We start from the raw sequence: 17,038 nt of genomic DNA on the forward strand, positions 1-17,038 counted from the left end.
GAATTGGACAATGCCTAAATCATACTTTTTCTTGTGGGACTGTAAGTGAAAATGGAACCTTACCTGCATTTTGGTGTTTATACATCTTCAGGTGTGCGTGTGTGTGCTTGTACACATGTACCAGGTTACTGGTTTAGGATTTTTTTTTTTCTAGGCATATTTAAGTAGTGGTGTGAATATCTTATTTGAAATCTACATAGCAGAAGGGGAGAAATTGTTGAAGGGAGGAATATTGACACAGAAAAATGAGGAAAAAAGGGGTTATAATATAATGAACCTATCTTTTCCTCTTGAGGGTGGAGGAAAGTTGCATAAAGTTATTTCACTTGCTTTTTATTGGGTGCCTCTGCTTTGTATCTTTTTACTACTGAAATTAGCAGTGCTGTTTGCCTCAGCTGGTCTGTCAATCCATCAGTGTCAAAAAAAAAAGAAAAAGTCAGGTTAGCAGGAGAAAATCTGCAAACAGTTTGCTCTTAATAAAGTCCCTTTTCTCTCTGGAGAAATTATTCATGGAGAGAACCCTCAGTGTGCAAAATAAGCCTGTTGCTCTCCCTGCCGCTGCCTACAGCTGCATGCTTGCTCACCTTTTTTTAACTTGTCATTCTCCAGGAGCAGAAGAAACAAAAAGGAAGTTATTTTCTTCCAGTGCCACCAGTTGAAGAAGTCTCAGGTCTCCAGCTGGGTTTCCTCAGCTCTGTTGGATGTTGGTGCAGTTGCCTGCTCATGGCAGAGGTCAGTCAGGACTCTGTTCTTGAAGCCATAAAAGGAAACCCAGTCTGGGATGGATGGGGGGGCTATTTTGTGGTTTATTTTCCATAAAGTGATGTGGGCCATTGAATGTGTTATTGGGTAATAAAAAAGGTAAAATGCTATTAAGGTTGTAAAAAGCAGATTAAATAGAAGCTAAGTGTTGGGGTGAGATACAGAGTGTTGATCACAAAAGGTTTCTTGAGGGAGTTGTGTAAGGTAAGAAAATGATAATGAAGAAAAAGAGCAATAGTAATTATATTTTACGTAAAATGTAAAATACCCTTTCACAGATAACATCTGTGCAAGAAAAGGCAGTCTTGAGTCACCAGCCAAGTACTGGGAGCTGAATTTTGGGCAGCAGTGTTGTGTGGGAAGTAGGACAGTATGCACAGGGGCAGCAGGAATTGCTGCTCTGAAGCATGTCTTGAAGGACAATAGAAAGTGGTTTTACTTTTGGAGAGAAAGGAAAGGCAGGGATGAGGGGAGTCAGACCTGCCAATATTGAGGAGCTGGGTGGTGGAGCAAAGAGCTACAAATGAGGCTGGGTGGAGGGGAGGCACTGCCACAAGAGTTGTTAAAGACAGTTTCCATAAACTCTACTCAAGCCTGTAGAAATTAGTGATAATTAAAATCTAGATCCCCTCCTGCTTCCTTTTTATTCAATTATCCTGGGGGGATACTTCTGCTTTTAACCCCAGGATGGCGAGGGCTGGGTTTTCCTGCCACAGCACAGGAATCCTGCAGCAGCTCGGGGACTAATTACCTGGAAGGGCTAAAGACACAAGGAGCACTTTAGAGTGTTTTTCAGATGCAGGGAAACACAAGTGGAGGCCAGTTCAGTGTGTGGGTTGAGAGAGACTTGAGATGGGAGTGCAGCAGGCTCTGTGTGTTGCTGTGTCACAGTGTCACATCAGAGCTGCCTCTGCCCTCCATTGTTCCATTACCACGCAGGATTTGGAGAGATGCATCAGCAGGAGCAGCTAAATGTGACAGGATTTTCCTCAAATGCTGCAGCTACCCAAACATCCCTCTTTGCAAGATGTTTCTAAATAAAACTACGTGCCTTTTTGATGGCAGAGCTGAGACCCCTTTCCAGGGAGTGTGGATGCCTGGGGAGCTGTTGGCTGCTTCACATCTCCACCTTGCAATGGGGAGGAGCAGTGCAGGGCTGAGCAGATATTGCCAGCCAGAGAATTTTGTTCTGAAGCACTGCAGAACACTGCTAAAATTGCTAGAATGCTGCTGGAATTCTAGCAACAGGAAAGCAAAACCCTAATGGTCATCAGGGATTCCCTGTCTGTGACCATTCAGCAGAGAGCTGTCTGAAATTCAGTGGCCTCGTGGATGGAGAAAGCTCCATAGAATAAGTGGCAAGCTTTCTTTTCATCTTTTAAATCCATAATGCATGTATATACATATTGTTAATAATTCATATTAATGGAGAGCTCTTGCCCAAGAGCACATTCCCGTATCACAGAAAATAAATTGTTTAATGATGTCTAGGATAGAAATCAGAGGCTGGCTCTAAATCCAGCTATTATGGAACAGTACTAGACATGCAGTGCACACTTCCATAAACAAATAAATTCATTACAGTTTAATAACAGTGCAAATAAAAAATGTAAGGTAATTTAAATAATGTGCAAAAATAGAGCCATATTTTATCCTAAAGCCATAATGCCAAGTACTCACATTCTCAGGAATTCTTGAAAGCCTTTGGGGCTGCCCTTAAGTGCAGGTAAACAATAAGGTGGAATTTTACTGTTATCATTGTGGCCTACATTTACAGGGAGGAAAAATTCAGTTTTGTGGTGGTAGTTGTCCAAGCCTGGGTGTTAGATGGAAAAGATTTTGGTGCTGGGTCACTCAGTGGGTTTAGGTGGCATGATGCAGAGTAGTGGTTTCTGGGATTTCAGAGCAAAGGACAGGATCTGCAGGGCCTCACTGCCACTGAGGAAAAGCAGGGTTTGGAGATGCCAGTGGTGCATTGCAGGGGTGGGGAGGAAGGTGAGGAGGAGAAACAGAACCTTGCAGGCTCAAACTGCAGTAGTCTTGCAGAGAAATTTTGCCAATTGTCTGCACCCTTTGATTGTTGGCTAATTTAAGCCAACAATTTCATGTGTTTTAAAACAAAACAAAAAGAGGGATTTATTTCTTGCTTAGAAATGGGTAATAACAGGAGATGCAGTAGTGACTGATTTTTTTGTTTTTCTAATCCCAGCAATTGAAATATTCCTTATGGTGGTGAGAGCTCACTCAGCTGGGTTGTGTCCTGTCCTGCTGGTGTTTTCCCTGGGAGTGTTCCTCTGCAGTGGATTGGCCCTCAGAAACAAACATTCCAGGTGACCCAAAGTGCTCATGTTTTACCTATCTTCCACCTTCCCTGCAGTTTCATGGCTCTACAATCCATGTGGACCATTTCAGCTGGATGCTATGTCAGACTGGGGATTTTTCACAGTGATTCTGTTATAAATATTTCTGTTCGCTCTCTGATAGTTCAGCTTCAAATAAATTTTTTGCTTGTCCTATTAAATGGTTGCTCTGTTTCACAGAATGGTCACATGCATCTCTCTAGGTGATGTGATTCACACATCACCTAGAGCAATCAGGTGTTCCTCTAGGTGATGTGTAAATCTCTTATGCTGTGATAACAACAGTGTCATCCTGGGAGAGGGGCCCTTTCCTGGTCAATGTTCTATTAAAATAGTGACAAGTTGGTATTGGTTTGACTTGAAATCTGCATGTCCTCATCTGCAACATCTGTATCTGATTGAGCTGCTCTGAATATGTGTTTGTAGCCTCAACCCATCTCTCTCAGTGAGTTTTTGATTCTGTGAAGGTTTAGCTCAGAAATCCCAAGCCAGGCTGGATTTTGAATTCAGGATATCCAAGTAGGCCTAGATTTGACAGCTTTTGGGGCCTGATTGGAATTTCTGGAGCCACTCAATGGTTCTGAAGGCTCTTTCTGAGACTGCTGAGAACTATTTTGAATGTTCTCTTACCACAACCCTATCACACTGACCATCAGCCTCACGGACTCTGAAGGTTTAACATCCCAAGCATGCCATATCTGTGTACTAATAACCATTAATGGCATCTCAGCCAATTACTTTCCCAGAAGATCTCACCATATCATCCTGGAGTAACTGAATTTGGTAATTTTAAAAAGGCTGGCTGTATTATTTTTCTTTTAAAGTCTGTGCAGTAATTTGCACGTTCACTCTCCTTTTGCAAGCAGGAGATTTTGAGAACTGGCTTTTTCTTGATGTTTGTCAATGGGGGCTAATTTTTTATTCAATAACACATTTTTTCTTTCACATCATCCAGAAATTTTAATATACTTGCTTTCTTATACAGTAAGAAAATGACTGTTTATCCCAATGGATATTTTTTCAGGGAACAAAAAACCTCATTGCTTCTTTGAGGGTTTAAACATGAATTCTAGTTTCTTCTCAACTCTCAGTCTTGCGATGCTCCTTGTCAGATTAATGTGTTTTAAAGCTTTGGTTGGTACCTGAGCTGTCAAAAAGGAAGATTAAAACCACACCTTTCATTTGGGGAATTTGTTTTCCATTGCAAAATGCAGATGAAGAGAAAGCAAACCTTTCCTGCTTACTGCTGGCATGCATCTGAGGCCTGCTGCTTGTGCCATTCTGGTTGTGTTTTGGGGTTAGGAAGAAATTTTAGTTTCTGTCAGCCCTGGATATTCACACTAGAACAGATTCAAGATCCTGAAATGGTTTTTATTTTGCGAGGAACAGAATGTACAGAAATGAGGGGTCATGGGTTTGATTTTTATCTCAGGCACAAAGAGGGCGTGTGACTCGGGACAGAAATAATTTCTCTCTGCTTCCTTCAGGAGACTGGAACTGTTCATTTGCCTTCCAATGTAGTGGATACACTTACCTTATACAGTTAATAAGTAGATGACATATCTTATCTTAACTTTTTAATTTTCATGAAGTTTTCAGCTAGGAAAAGAGAAAGAGACAATGTTTCTATTACTAACAAAGTTGCTGTACTTTTTTCAGATAGCATTTCAGAAAGAAATTACTGTGCAAATCCTCAATGTATTTTTACACAAATTGAAATAATTTCTGAAAGAAATACAGAGGATAACCCTTGAGTTCAAGCAACAGGGAGGCATTCTGCAGCAGCTCCCTTTGGTCCCAGGTTCTAATGAGACCATCAAGGCTGGCCAAGGCCCATAAACACTGCACAGGTTTGGAGTGATTTTGTTCACCAGTGCCACTAATCCAGCTTTAAATCACTTTTTCAGAAGCTGGGTCCTATTCTCCTCTCAGTCTGAGTAATAAAGTGCATTCAGGGGAGATGATGCACATGAGAAAGTGCTGCTCATTTCACAGGACTTGAAGAATAATCCAGGACTATATATTTCTCTAGTGTTTCAGTTAGTGTTTAAGTGATTCAGCCATCATTTTGTCTATGCACTTATTATGGAAGGTGCTTGATTTTGATCTAATATGTTCTGAAGTCTTTTAAGACCATTTTTTTACAGTTTCTTAAAGTAAGAGCCTGTTCCACTCTCAATGACCATAAATAACTCACTTTTCTGGATATGGATATATCACCATATCTTGCAGTCAGGTCTGTTTTTTACATGGAGCAAAAAAACCTGATGTGGGAAAACAGCCTGGAAAAAACAGTGAAATCAAACAACAGCAGATCCCTATGCACATATGATGGATAGACATTACTTTAATGAAAAATTAAACATTTAAAATCCAGATCTTGCCTCTGCGCTTGTTTTGTTGAAATTACAAAATATGCCAATTTTTCCATTCATGCTGAATACCAATTAACAAGACAATAAAAAAAAAAAACAACCAAAACAAGAGAGGCCTTTGTTGTTAATGGCAGAATGGTTTCTTTCACTGGGATATAATGAACTGAACTGGATTTTTGGATAAGGTTTTGGCTGCTTGAAGTCAGTAACCCACAGCTCATTTTCAGTGTGTGCTTTTGTAGGTGCTGTGTAGGAAAGGACAGGCTGACAACAGATTTTCAGAGATACTAGGTTGGATTTTGCTGACAGGCAATATTTTGGATCTTATAAAGAATAATTTGCTCAATTTTGATATGTCCCACAACTTTCTCAAATTATTGTTTAGTGCAAAAAACAAAAAGATTTTAATTGAATTAGTTGCAGATTTTTGAAGAAATATTTCTTGTTACATTGAGCATGATGACCAATGATTTTTCTGTGTGTGTGCAACAGGTCGTTTCTGTGAACAGATCTCTTCCAGACTGAAAAATGCCACCCAAACCTGTAAATGCATTTGGACCAGGTCACATTGAAAAAAAGTGAAAGCATGTTCAATTATGCAATATGCAATTTCCCTTTCTCCTTCTGTCCCAGGTGGGTGTTGTGTGACAGGATGGAGTATGCTTGGTTACCATAGGAATGCAACATGCAAGGAAGCTTCTAAATAGAAGGCAGTTAATCTAACTAAACATCTTTTGGTGCCACTGCCTCATTCCTTTCACCTACAGCATTTAACAGGCAGATATTTGGAAATAAGCTTTACCCAGCAGAGTGACAGAAGCCTGAGAAAACACCTGGAGGAAAGGCAAGTGTGTTCCCAGCCGTGTGTAAAGGTGCAGCTCAGGGGGGATGAGTGTTTTTATCTCTCTGCTACAACCTGCCCTTACAAGAGAGACACAAGTGCTGTCAGCTACGGAGCTGATGGCATCTGAACAAGGCTTTTCGTGCCCATTGCCTTCCACTCTTCATCAGTCCTGCTCTGTCATGATTAATGTGCTCCCTTGCAGCAACCTTAATTGTTTTTTGAGGGTTAGAAGAGTGATCATAATCGCAGCTGTTATGGATTTAATTCTGATCTGCAAAGAGACTGCGCTGTGAGCAAACGTTTTCATTTTGAGCACTTAAATCAATGCTTTCCAATTACAAATAGAGAACACAGGAGCTGGAAATGTTCCTTACCAGAGGGTAGATCCTACCCCTATTAATCACTCACATTGCTTATTTTTCAGGCATTCACAGTTGAAACTATGAGCTCTGGAAATAAAGGATGTGGTATCTTGTTGTGGTGTTGTGGGGGTCCCCAGGACGAGGTGAGAGATGAGTATTTGACTCCAAGTTCTCAGAAGGCTGATTTATTATATTATGATAATATAATATAAATTATAATTTATTTATTATATTATATTGAAATTATATACTAAAACTGTACTAAAGAAAGAGAAAGGAGACATCAGAAGGCTAGACAAGAATGAATAATAAAAACTCGTGACAGACTCAGAAATTCTGACACAGCTGGCTGTGATTGGACATGAATTAAAAACAATTCACATGTTTGGATAAACAACCTCCAGACCACATTCCAGAGGAGCAAAACATGGAGAAGCTGAGGCTTCTCATCTTCTCAGGAGAAGAAATCCTGGCAAAGGGATTTTTCAGAAAATATCATGGTGACAGTATCTACAAAAAACATTCCAATTATGGATGATCTCTAGCTAATTGATGAGTACAGATTAAAAAAGCAGCTTAGGTAGCCACTTTCTCTTGAGTGCCTTGCCACGAAATGGCATTTGGGCTGTGAATGGAGTGGATGGTCTCATTTCTGTCCTCCTTTCTTCTTCCCCATGTCCAAGTTCTGTGTACCACAGAGCTTTATTCTTACAGCAATGTGCTGCTCTTTGTTGCTGTTTGAGCTGTTGATGTTTATTTCTGTTCTTCCACCCTCAACTTACAGCAGGGTGCAGTTGTTTTGTGCCTCCATCCTGGCCATGCCATGAGGGAAGCTCCAGGGAAGCAGCTGCTGATTATGGCAATGTATGAGGAGACTTCCCATCCCTTGAAAGAACACATAGCCAGGAGCATAACTTCATTAAAACAACTCCACTTAAACTCAGCTTCTCATTGTGAAATTCAGAGTACTGAGACAATACCAGCAGTAGAGAAAAGATGAAAACTCCCAGCTGAAATAATGCCCAGAAATTGCATTCACTCAGTGCCAAAGACCTGTGGATGGCTGCAGTCTAACAAAGCTCTTCACTGAGCTGGTTCAGGTAAGCACGCTTTACATATGAGTAAATTTTCTGTCATTTTTCTTGTGTTTCCTCCTAGATATTTGGGGTTACAGTGCAAATATTCTGTCTTATCCGAGTAGCTGTTTTGCTTTAAATTGTCTCATGAATTTAATGAGGTACTTTTGAATTTTGGTGCTGTTCACTGTCAGTGCAGCCAGTGATGGGTGTCTGTAGTAAATGCTTTATTGTCTGTACATCACATTACACTGACACTTCTGTCTACACATCTGGTCACCTGTGTGACAGGGCTCTATCTGCTCTTGGAATTTTGTAGTGATAATGGAATGTTAAAGAGGATAAAATACATGTGTGGGTTTGTATTTAGGTACACATTTTCACATCACTTTCAGTCACTGAATCATGACTTAAAAAAACCAACAAAAAAAACAACAAATTGCAAATACTTAGACCTAAAATCACTATATCACTATATATATGCCTCTATATATATATATATACACATACTATATATATGCCTATATAATACTATATATATGCATATATATGTATATAAATATATAAATATGTATATATATATATATATATTTATATGTATATAATGCTGTAAAGAAAATTGCAAATGGATGCATTTTCCAATTATGAAGAATAACAGAACTAACCAGGATGACGGATTTCAGGCTCTTATGCTTATGTCCCACCTTATTTTACATTATTTGACAGGAGAGTCTTGCCATTAACAATTTAGACAAAACCTTTTTTTGTTGGTTGAAAAGCCAGATCATAAAATATATGGTGATATGAGTTGTGATGTACTGTAGCTAATACTGGTTCAGTATAAACTGTTTAAGTTTGTTTGATTAAGTAGTTCTGGTGGGTTTGGGAATGTTAGAAAATTGCAAGTGTTAGGAATTAACAATGTTAGAAACATTGGTAAATATTTATCATTTTATATATATACATATATATATATATATATATAATTAAGAATCATATGGATATCAATGAATCAACACAAACATTCCAAAACTTGTGAGAAAAGCCACACTGCCCTGGTGTTGCTTTTACCTTTGGTAAAAGGTGATGTGAAACCATTTCTCAGTGGTGTAAAGAAACGTTGCTCAGCAGTGCAGGGTGGCACAATTTAAAGCCTTAATTAAACATGCATGAGGGAAGATTAAATCCATTTTTGAAATGTTATGTCATTTAAAATATATATTTTATTTAGTACATTTGCTATTAATTTTAATCTCAGTGATAAAAATATATTGATAGAGTTTAAATGAAATTTTTTGTTGAAGCTTAAAGCTCTATAGAGAAGTGGGGGGGGGGGGGGGGGCTTTTTTGGGTGTTTGGTTTTGGTTTGCCTGAGGGGTTTTATGGCAAAGGGGTGCTTGTGTGGGTTTGGTTTTGTTTTTTTGTTTTCATTCATGTGGTAATGAGAAAGATTACTTAGAATTGTGGTGGAATATCCATCCTTAGAGCTGTTTTCAGGATTCAGGTGGACAGAGCCATGGCTGACCTGCCAAGCTGCTTGGAAGACCATTGACCCTGGTGATTTCATTAAAGGTAAAAAATTACTGCTAAAAATCAACCCAGACAGAAGTGGGATCACAAGGGAGAGCTGCATCTTGTGCATAGAGCAGAGATAAATCAGCATCTCCATTAAACCCTGTGACTGCCAACTGACAAAAAATCGTAATTAAAATCCAGGTTCGGTCAATGGCATTCAAATCCCAGATTATTTTCCAAACTAAGACTCCAAATTTTAACTTTCCAAACTTTAACCAACTCCGTGTGTATTTTGCTTCACTTTTTATCACTGGTATGAAAATCACTTGTGAAATTCTGAAGCAGGGGAAGGACAGGTGGCTGTGTCTAAAGACACATGGCAAGGCATAAAATGTGAGAATTTTCATTCTTTCTGTAGTTACCAGTAACTTAATCCTTTTTCCCTGTGTGCACTGTTGGGGTAGAACATATTTTTACTTATGCTTTGCTTTTAATAGTTTAAATTCATTTTTAACAACTGACATTTTCTAATCTCTCTGGATTTCACCAAGGGTTGATTTGTTTTTAAAAAAAAAAACAATTATGCTATATATTTATTCACTACATCAAGTGAAACCTTTTCACTTTGAGATGTTTGGGGAATTATTAGTTTTACTGATTATTTTCCAGTTAAATTGTATTCTATCAAATTGAATGGGTCAAAGGTTTTCAAAACCCCTTTATTCATCCAAGTAATTTAAGATGCAGTTCAGTTACAGTGGCAGAACAGTTCTCACTTTGGTTCAACATCTCAAGTTTCAAGTTGTTCTCTTGGTCCCCTTAGATCATCTTATTGATTTGCCAGGCATTGATTTACTGGCTGCTCTGCCAGCAGCCATAAGAACACAGCTTGTTTGTAGCCTTAAAAAATATTCCCAAACACTGCTCACAGATTAAATTTGAGGAGTAGGCTCCATGGCTTTCAGTCAGATTTCTCTTTAAAAATATTTCTATGTAGAAACAAAAGAAAAATGTATTTAATGTTAGTTGCATTTCCCACCGATGAACAGCTTAGGCAAAGAAATTGGAACGAACAGATTCATCTTAGCCCAGTAATGCATTTTTTTTTTTAATTTTAATTTGCACATGCATTAGTTTTCTAGAAGATGTAATTGCATTCAGGCTTTTCATTTTGGTGCAAAGCTAACATGCTTGCACTTTTGCCTGAAGTCGCAAATATTTCTGTGCAGCACAGATGTGTAAGACAGAGATTGCTGAGCAGGCAGTTTGCAGTGGGATTCTCTGCAGACCCCTGCAGCAAGAGGCCCCACAGTTGCTCATCAGGAAAATGAGCAGGTTACTGGAAAATCCATTCACTCTGTCTCCCCTCTGTTTCCTAGAGCAGCTTTCCCTTTGTTCCTCTCCCATTGAAGTGACAGTGTCTGAGTGAACATGGGACAGCATCTCCAGGCCCCCACTCTCCCTGGTCACCCTTCACTTGGGAGTGCCCAAAAACAGGGTGTGGATGTGGCAGCAGGGGACATGTTTTTGTGGTGAGCTCAAAACCATCTTGGAGATCCTTTCCAACCTCAGTGATTTTATAATTCAAGGAAAGGTGTTAAAATAAGGAATTTCCTCCTTGCGTGTTGATCTGCCTTGTGGAATGAAACTTGGAAAAATTCAGCATGTTGTTTTGATGTGTCAGTTGTGCTCTAAATATATTCCCTCTGGCCATTGCAGATTTAAGAAAAACTGTCCAAGTTGAAAGAGATTGTGAGATGGACAGGTGAAGGGTTTGTGTTCAGCCACAGCCTGAAGCAAAAGGGACATTAAGGGAGGCTGCTGAGGCAGGATGCAGGCAAGGAAGGAAAATTTATCTGTCAGTTTTGATATGGAGAAGGTGGTGGGTTTGGGGGATTCTGGGCTCACTTCCACATCTGACTGTTGGAGTAGAAAAGCGAGGCTGCTTGTGTTCGCAGAGTATTGGGTTTTTTTTCTTTTAAGTCAAGCAAGGTATGACAAAGCACCCAGGAAGCTTAGGGAAAAGCAACCTCTTCACTGTAAAGAAACACACTTCTCAGAGCTGCAAAGTGAGCCAATATTGAAAGTTCCCAATGGCTGACATCAAGACAAGTGCCAAAAGTAAATATAAGTACAGAAAGAGAGGGGAAATATCAGAATCACTGAGCTCTCAAGACACGTGGCAAACACAGAAAGATAAAACCTCTCTAGTGGTAAGAGCCAGATATAAACTCTCAATTCCCCACATGAAGCATTTTGCTACTGCAATGCTGAACCTTTTGTCACTTTTTCCAGAAGCACTGATTATCTGGCATCTAGAATACCATTATTTACCATATGTTTTCATGGGCTATCTTGTCTTCCATGCTGGGTTTAGTGTACCAACCTTCCTGCTATGTTATTGTCATGTCAACTTTAATTACTCTGCCTTTAAATGCTTACTACAGCAAAATGACTTTGCAATGGATTAGTGTTTAGGAGTATCCACATTCATTGTACATTCTCTGGTGCATAACATGCATTTGATTCAAACAATTAGAATGTCAGATTTAGGGCTTTTATGTCTAGAAATGAGTATTTTATGATTTAATCACTAAAGACAGCTATGCTTTTATAAATATAATTTTGTATGTGGGAAATCTTATATTAATGCAAAAAGAACATCTTGTTCTTAACGTCAACTGTTAAATTTTATAACAGTAAATTTATAAGCTTACTTAAAGGGACAATCCTTCATAAACAGTTTGGTGAGGAAGCACAGACCAGCCCCTGCTGCAAGAGGGTGCACATGTGATAGGTGATGCTTAAACCTGAAATGAGCCATAAATAAGAATAGCTCTGCATTGATGCTTTTGTTTGAGAAAGCCCCAAGAATCATTACAATACAAACTGTGAGTTGTCTTTGGTACAGAATTTCCTGGTTTTTCTGGGGAACCAGACAATGGAGCTTTTGGAATCTTAAGTGTTTCTTATCAACTTGCCAAGAGGAAGCTCTGCTGTGATTACTTATGATTCAAATATGATCTGCCCACGGCTTTGGCCAAATTCCTCCATTAAAAATAGAAGCAACTGTACCTTGCAGTTCCCCAGTCTCTCATTGAGCTATTAGCTCTGCCTTCCCACTACGTTTCGCATCTGGAAGTGCACTTTTAAAAATAACCCCTGGTTCCAATGCCATTGCTCAATACAAGTTCCTTTCATCCTTTTGGTTTCCTGCCTCAGGAAGGATGGAGAACCCAGTACCACACATGGGGAAAAATCTGGGAGCACAGCCAACAGCAGCAGCAGGAATGAAAACCAAACACTACCATTCCAACCAGAACAATTCTTGCCTCTTCCTGCCCAGGAACCTAAAAAGCCCCCTGGAAAGCCTTGGAATCGGGGCTTTCCTGAATAACACACACCTGTGGGTTATTTCCCTTGTGTTTGATATTGCTGCAGTGAGTGCAAGGTAGTCACTTCTGTTTGTTTCTTTTTAAAACAAAACTGGAGTTATTTGGGTGCTGGTTTTTGGCTTCTTTTTTCTACCTCTGTTGAGGTCAGGATTGAAGGCACTTGAGACAATAGTTTGTGTTCAGGCTTAGATGTTTGTTTTTTCTTATCTATGTTACAAAATATCACCCAAACCCATGAAGAAGAAGGAAGAAGAAGGTAAAAAAGAACAACCTGCCTCTGCCCTAAAACCTCTATCTTGCTTCATATATATTACTATATTCTAAAACCCCAAACTCTAAGTTTTCCACCCTGTGATATTACGCACTTCTAACCAACTACATACCTGCAATCCCAGTTGCTATCAATCAATTTTGGAAGGCTTTTCCACAGCCTCAGGTCAAATGCAGTGCTTTCCTGGGAGTCAGAGTCTGTCAGCACAAAAGTCTAAACTTCTCAGCATCCAGTACTCCAACATTTGAGTTCTCAATGTGGAAAGCAGTAATTCTTTTTTGTTAAAAAAAAAAAGAACAAACCTTAGTTAAGTTTTGTAAGGTGATGCTGCAAAGTTGAAATGGAAGGTATTCCCAGGTATCTTTATGGCCAAGTATTGTATGTGCAGGGATCCCCACGGCAGGTAGGAATGATGAATCGACTCCATGTTCTCAGAAGGCTAATTTTTCGTTTTATGATACTATATGATATTAAAGAATACTATACTATACTAAAGAAAACAGAAAAGATACTTACTCAAAGCTACAAAGATAATAATGAAAACTCGTTACTCTTTTCAGAGTGTCAACACAGCTTGGCACTCATTGGCCAAAGAGTTGAAACAGCTCACACCAGAATCCAATGAAACAATCACAACAGTTTGTGTTCAGGCTTAGATGTTTGTTTTTTCTTATCTCTGTTACAAAATACCACCCAAACCCATGAAGAAGAAGGTAAAGAAGAACAACCTGCCTCCACCCTAAAAGCTCCATCTTGCTTTATATTTATTACTGTATTCTAAAACCCCAAACTCTCTTTATCCAACTACCTGTTGGATAAACAATCTCCAAACACATTCCAAAGGAGCAAAACACAGGAGAAGCAAATGAGATGAGAATTGTTTTCCTTTTCTCTGAGGCCTCTCAGCTTCCCAGGAGAAAAATCCTGGGCACAGGGATTTTTCCAGAGAATGTGAATGCCACATCCAAGTTCCATTGCCACAGTGAGCTGAAGCATCACTACTCATGTTTGGAGCAACCCTGAAAAAAAACCAAACCAAACATTGACCGCGCTCGAAGTCTTATAAATGAGTATTTATTTGTCTTCTGCTGTCATCCCTGTTTTGTGTTCCTGTGCCAGTAAGGAGCTTAACTTGAGGATAATTCAGTGGAGCGCCGTGTCTGGGAGCCGCGGTGAAGGGCGTGAAATTGTTCCGTGAAATTGTTCCATGAAATTGTTCCATCTCTCTCAGGCCGGCGGTGCGCGGCGCTCTGTGCGGGCCATCTGCTGCACCCAGGGAACTCTGGGGACACTTGTCAGATTGATTGCACTCAGCCACGGCCCAGGCACTGGGAGAATACAGCTCCTAATTACCAGGGATCTTGTTTAACTCCAGGAAGTGGTAGTTCAGAAATGAATGGCTTTTGGTGGACGTCTCTCGGAATCTTTAATTAACAGATTACTCTATTAACACGCGCATTGTTTTCCAGGTGAGTGAGATCATCTGCCCCTGGGGCTTTTTTTTTTTTCCATATGCCTTCTGTTCCTCCAGCAAAATATGTAACAAATTGAAGTATTCATTTTGATTACATAAAGCACATGGGTATACAATTATATGAAAAGAAAGATGACATTTGTTGCCTGCCTTCCCTAAGGCCCCTACAGGCTTTGCCCTTCACTGAAAAAATAAGGCATAAAGTCATTAGAATATGTGCTTTTTTTTGCACATTATATTTTTGGAAGGGTAGGCTTATAAAGCAAAAGCCTTTACTAGAAACAATGGGATAATGATTCCTTACAAAATAAACGATACATTTTTCTAAAATAATACTAAACACATTTTTCTCACAGAAGTTTTACATTCTCTCATATGTCAATCGTGTGACCATTTTGGAGCTTTTAGGAATGCATTTATTCAATATTACCAAATTTATATGATAAATGTGTATTAAAGAAATTAAATATTCATGTAAGTATATTCAGTTTACTGCTTAATTTTATTAATCTTTTTCCTCATTATTTTGTGCTTTACTAAGCAATTAATCTGCATTTGAATCCCTTTATATGTTTTACAGGAACACTTTCTGTACTCTGAAACAGTTTTTCAGCATATACTGGGCTGGAAGAACTGGTTCATTGCAATCTCAATATTTATTGGAGCATTAAATGAAAGATTGGGGGAGAAAGTTTTCTTGCATAACTGAGATGACAACATCTACAAATTATATAAAATCACCAGGGATTTTTTAAAATATATTTTTGTGGTGCAACACGCAGAGGAATTTATTTGCTAAGAGTTCAGAAAATGAATTTGAGGCAAGTCAGGAGTATGTGAAAGAGTTGTGAAGAAGAGCTTCCTTTGTTTTGTCCATCACAGGACTTGGATCTAATCCCTGCTGAGGTTCTGTTCTTTTATTCTGTGTCTTCCGTCTTGGGGGATTTTTTTCCTTCTTTCCTCCACCTATCTGACGAAGACAAGGACTCCTGGGTTTATCTAGACCTGACCTCTCTCCCACTGCATTTTTTAGATGTGTTTTCTGGTTATCTTGCAGAAATTCAGCCCGGGGAACTTGAACTTGACCCAAGCTCTGGTTCCTCACCTCTGCCATCCACCCTGGGGATGATGGGTTGGGTCTGCATTCATGATAACAACAAGGGATTCCCTCTTTTAGGGAATTGATTTGTAGTAGATTGCTTTGCTGATTAAAAATGACTGCATAAACCACTCTTTAGATTATGCTGAATGTTTAGTAGGCTTTTTCCTACAGATACCTATTGGAAATCATGCAGGTCATTTTTCCAGGCTCAGCAAGAAACCTGCCATTACTAGAGCAGACTAAGCTAGAAGACACTGTGACCAAAACAAAAACCATCCTGAAACCACAGACAGGAAATTGGACTTATTTTTCAGAACCTAAGCTTTCCATCATGCTTCAAGTAAAAGAGCATTCCATGCCTTTTCCCTGTTCCAAGCAATAGGGGAGCATGCATTTGTGTGCCTGTGTATGTTTCTGAGCTTTTGTGTTTATATTCAGACACAGAAAATCTGTTTCTAGCATCAACAGCGCGTTACACATATTTCACATTGAGCTACTTCATATTGCAACACCTGCCTCCCTGGTATTTTGCTCTGGGAGGGCTATGATGAGTGCTATCTTCCATATTATTAAAGGATAACATGAGCATTTGCTGGCATGTCACTGTAGCAAACAATGACTTGTAGCTCCCTTGAAAATTCACACGCGTTTTATTGCTGCTTGAGAAAATAACACACATCTCCACTGCAGTTCTAGTCATTTTCCTGATTGCTAAAGGATTTCCCCTCTATTACCTCTGCATTTTCTGTGTTGCCAGGTGTGAAATGAACAGAATCATAAAGTCAGGCTGTTTTGGAGAATAAAAACAACAGCACGGTCTGTGCTGCTGAAATGGCAGCATGCTGAAAGTGGAAAAATGCTAGTAGCTATTGGCAATCCAGCATACGTGACAGATAGTAGAGTGTGAAAGACATATTTGCCAATTCTTGCAATTAAAGGTAGTTAAAATATATATTATTGCCTCAGGAAAATATTTCATCCTGTCCTTAAATTTCAGCACGTGCTAAAGTCATTCTGAAAGCAACAGGACTGCTACACCTTGCTTAGAAGTAAATAATACTGATATTTAAGTGTTCCTTAAATATGGTTGGGCTGCCAGGAGGTGACACATTTGCTAGTTGCAACAGGAGTTTCAGCAGTTACAAGATCACAGGCTTGATCCTGCTCCTGGTGAAACCACTCAGGCCTTGTTTAATATTCCCATTGAATTGAATAGCAGTTGAGTTAGCTGAGGTGTGGTTGTGGAAGTCTAAAACTGGCTTGATCAAAGCTGTTTTGGAGACAGGATGGGGTACCTGAGGTTGGGAGGGTAAAAATCACCTAATTACAGAGAGAAAAGAGAGCTGTATGGGGAGCCAGGGGAATGACTTGGGTATGCAAAAGGTGTTTAAGAGGTACTGAATAATTTGCAGCACCTGGGACAATGAAGTTAGAGCAGTCTGGGTAAGTGACACAGCATTTCAGCTGAATGCATGACTAATGCAGGTGAGCAGCAGCAGGGC

The 17,038-nt window shown here is 39.4% G+C and overlaps 1 long non-coding RNA gene across 4 annotated transcripts in view; it reads left to right on the forward strand.

Moving 5' to 3' along the window:
* Positions 1-5,997: 5,997 nt before the first annotated feature.
* Positions 5,998-17,038, forward strand: part of LOC139593504 (uncharacterized) — a 70,994-nt gene continuing 59,953 nt past the window's right edge. For all 4 annotated transcript variants that reach the window (XR_011680327.1, XR_011680328.1, XR_011680325.1 and 1 more), the window contains exons 1-3: positions 5,998-6,130; positions 6,766-6,846; positions 7,488-7,803. This is a non-coding gene — a long non-coding RNA (uncharacterized lncRNA). The remainder of the gene's footprint in view (positions 6,131-6,765; positions 6,847-7,487; positions 7,804-17,038) is intronic.

The sequence above is a fragment of the Agelaius tricolor genome, unplaced genomic scaffold, assembly GCF_023055355.1.
Source record: "Agelaius tricolor isolate 1412-34295 unplaced genomic scaffold, bAgeTri1.0.p SCAF_10, whole genome shotgun sequence".
NCBI lineage: Eukaryota > Metazoa > Chordata > Aves > Passeriformes > Icteridae > Agelaius > Agelaius tricolor.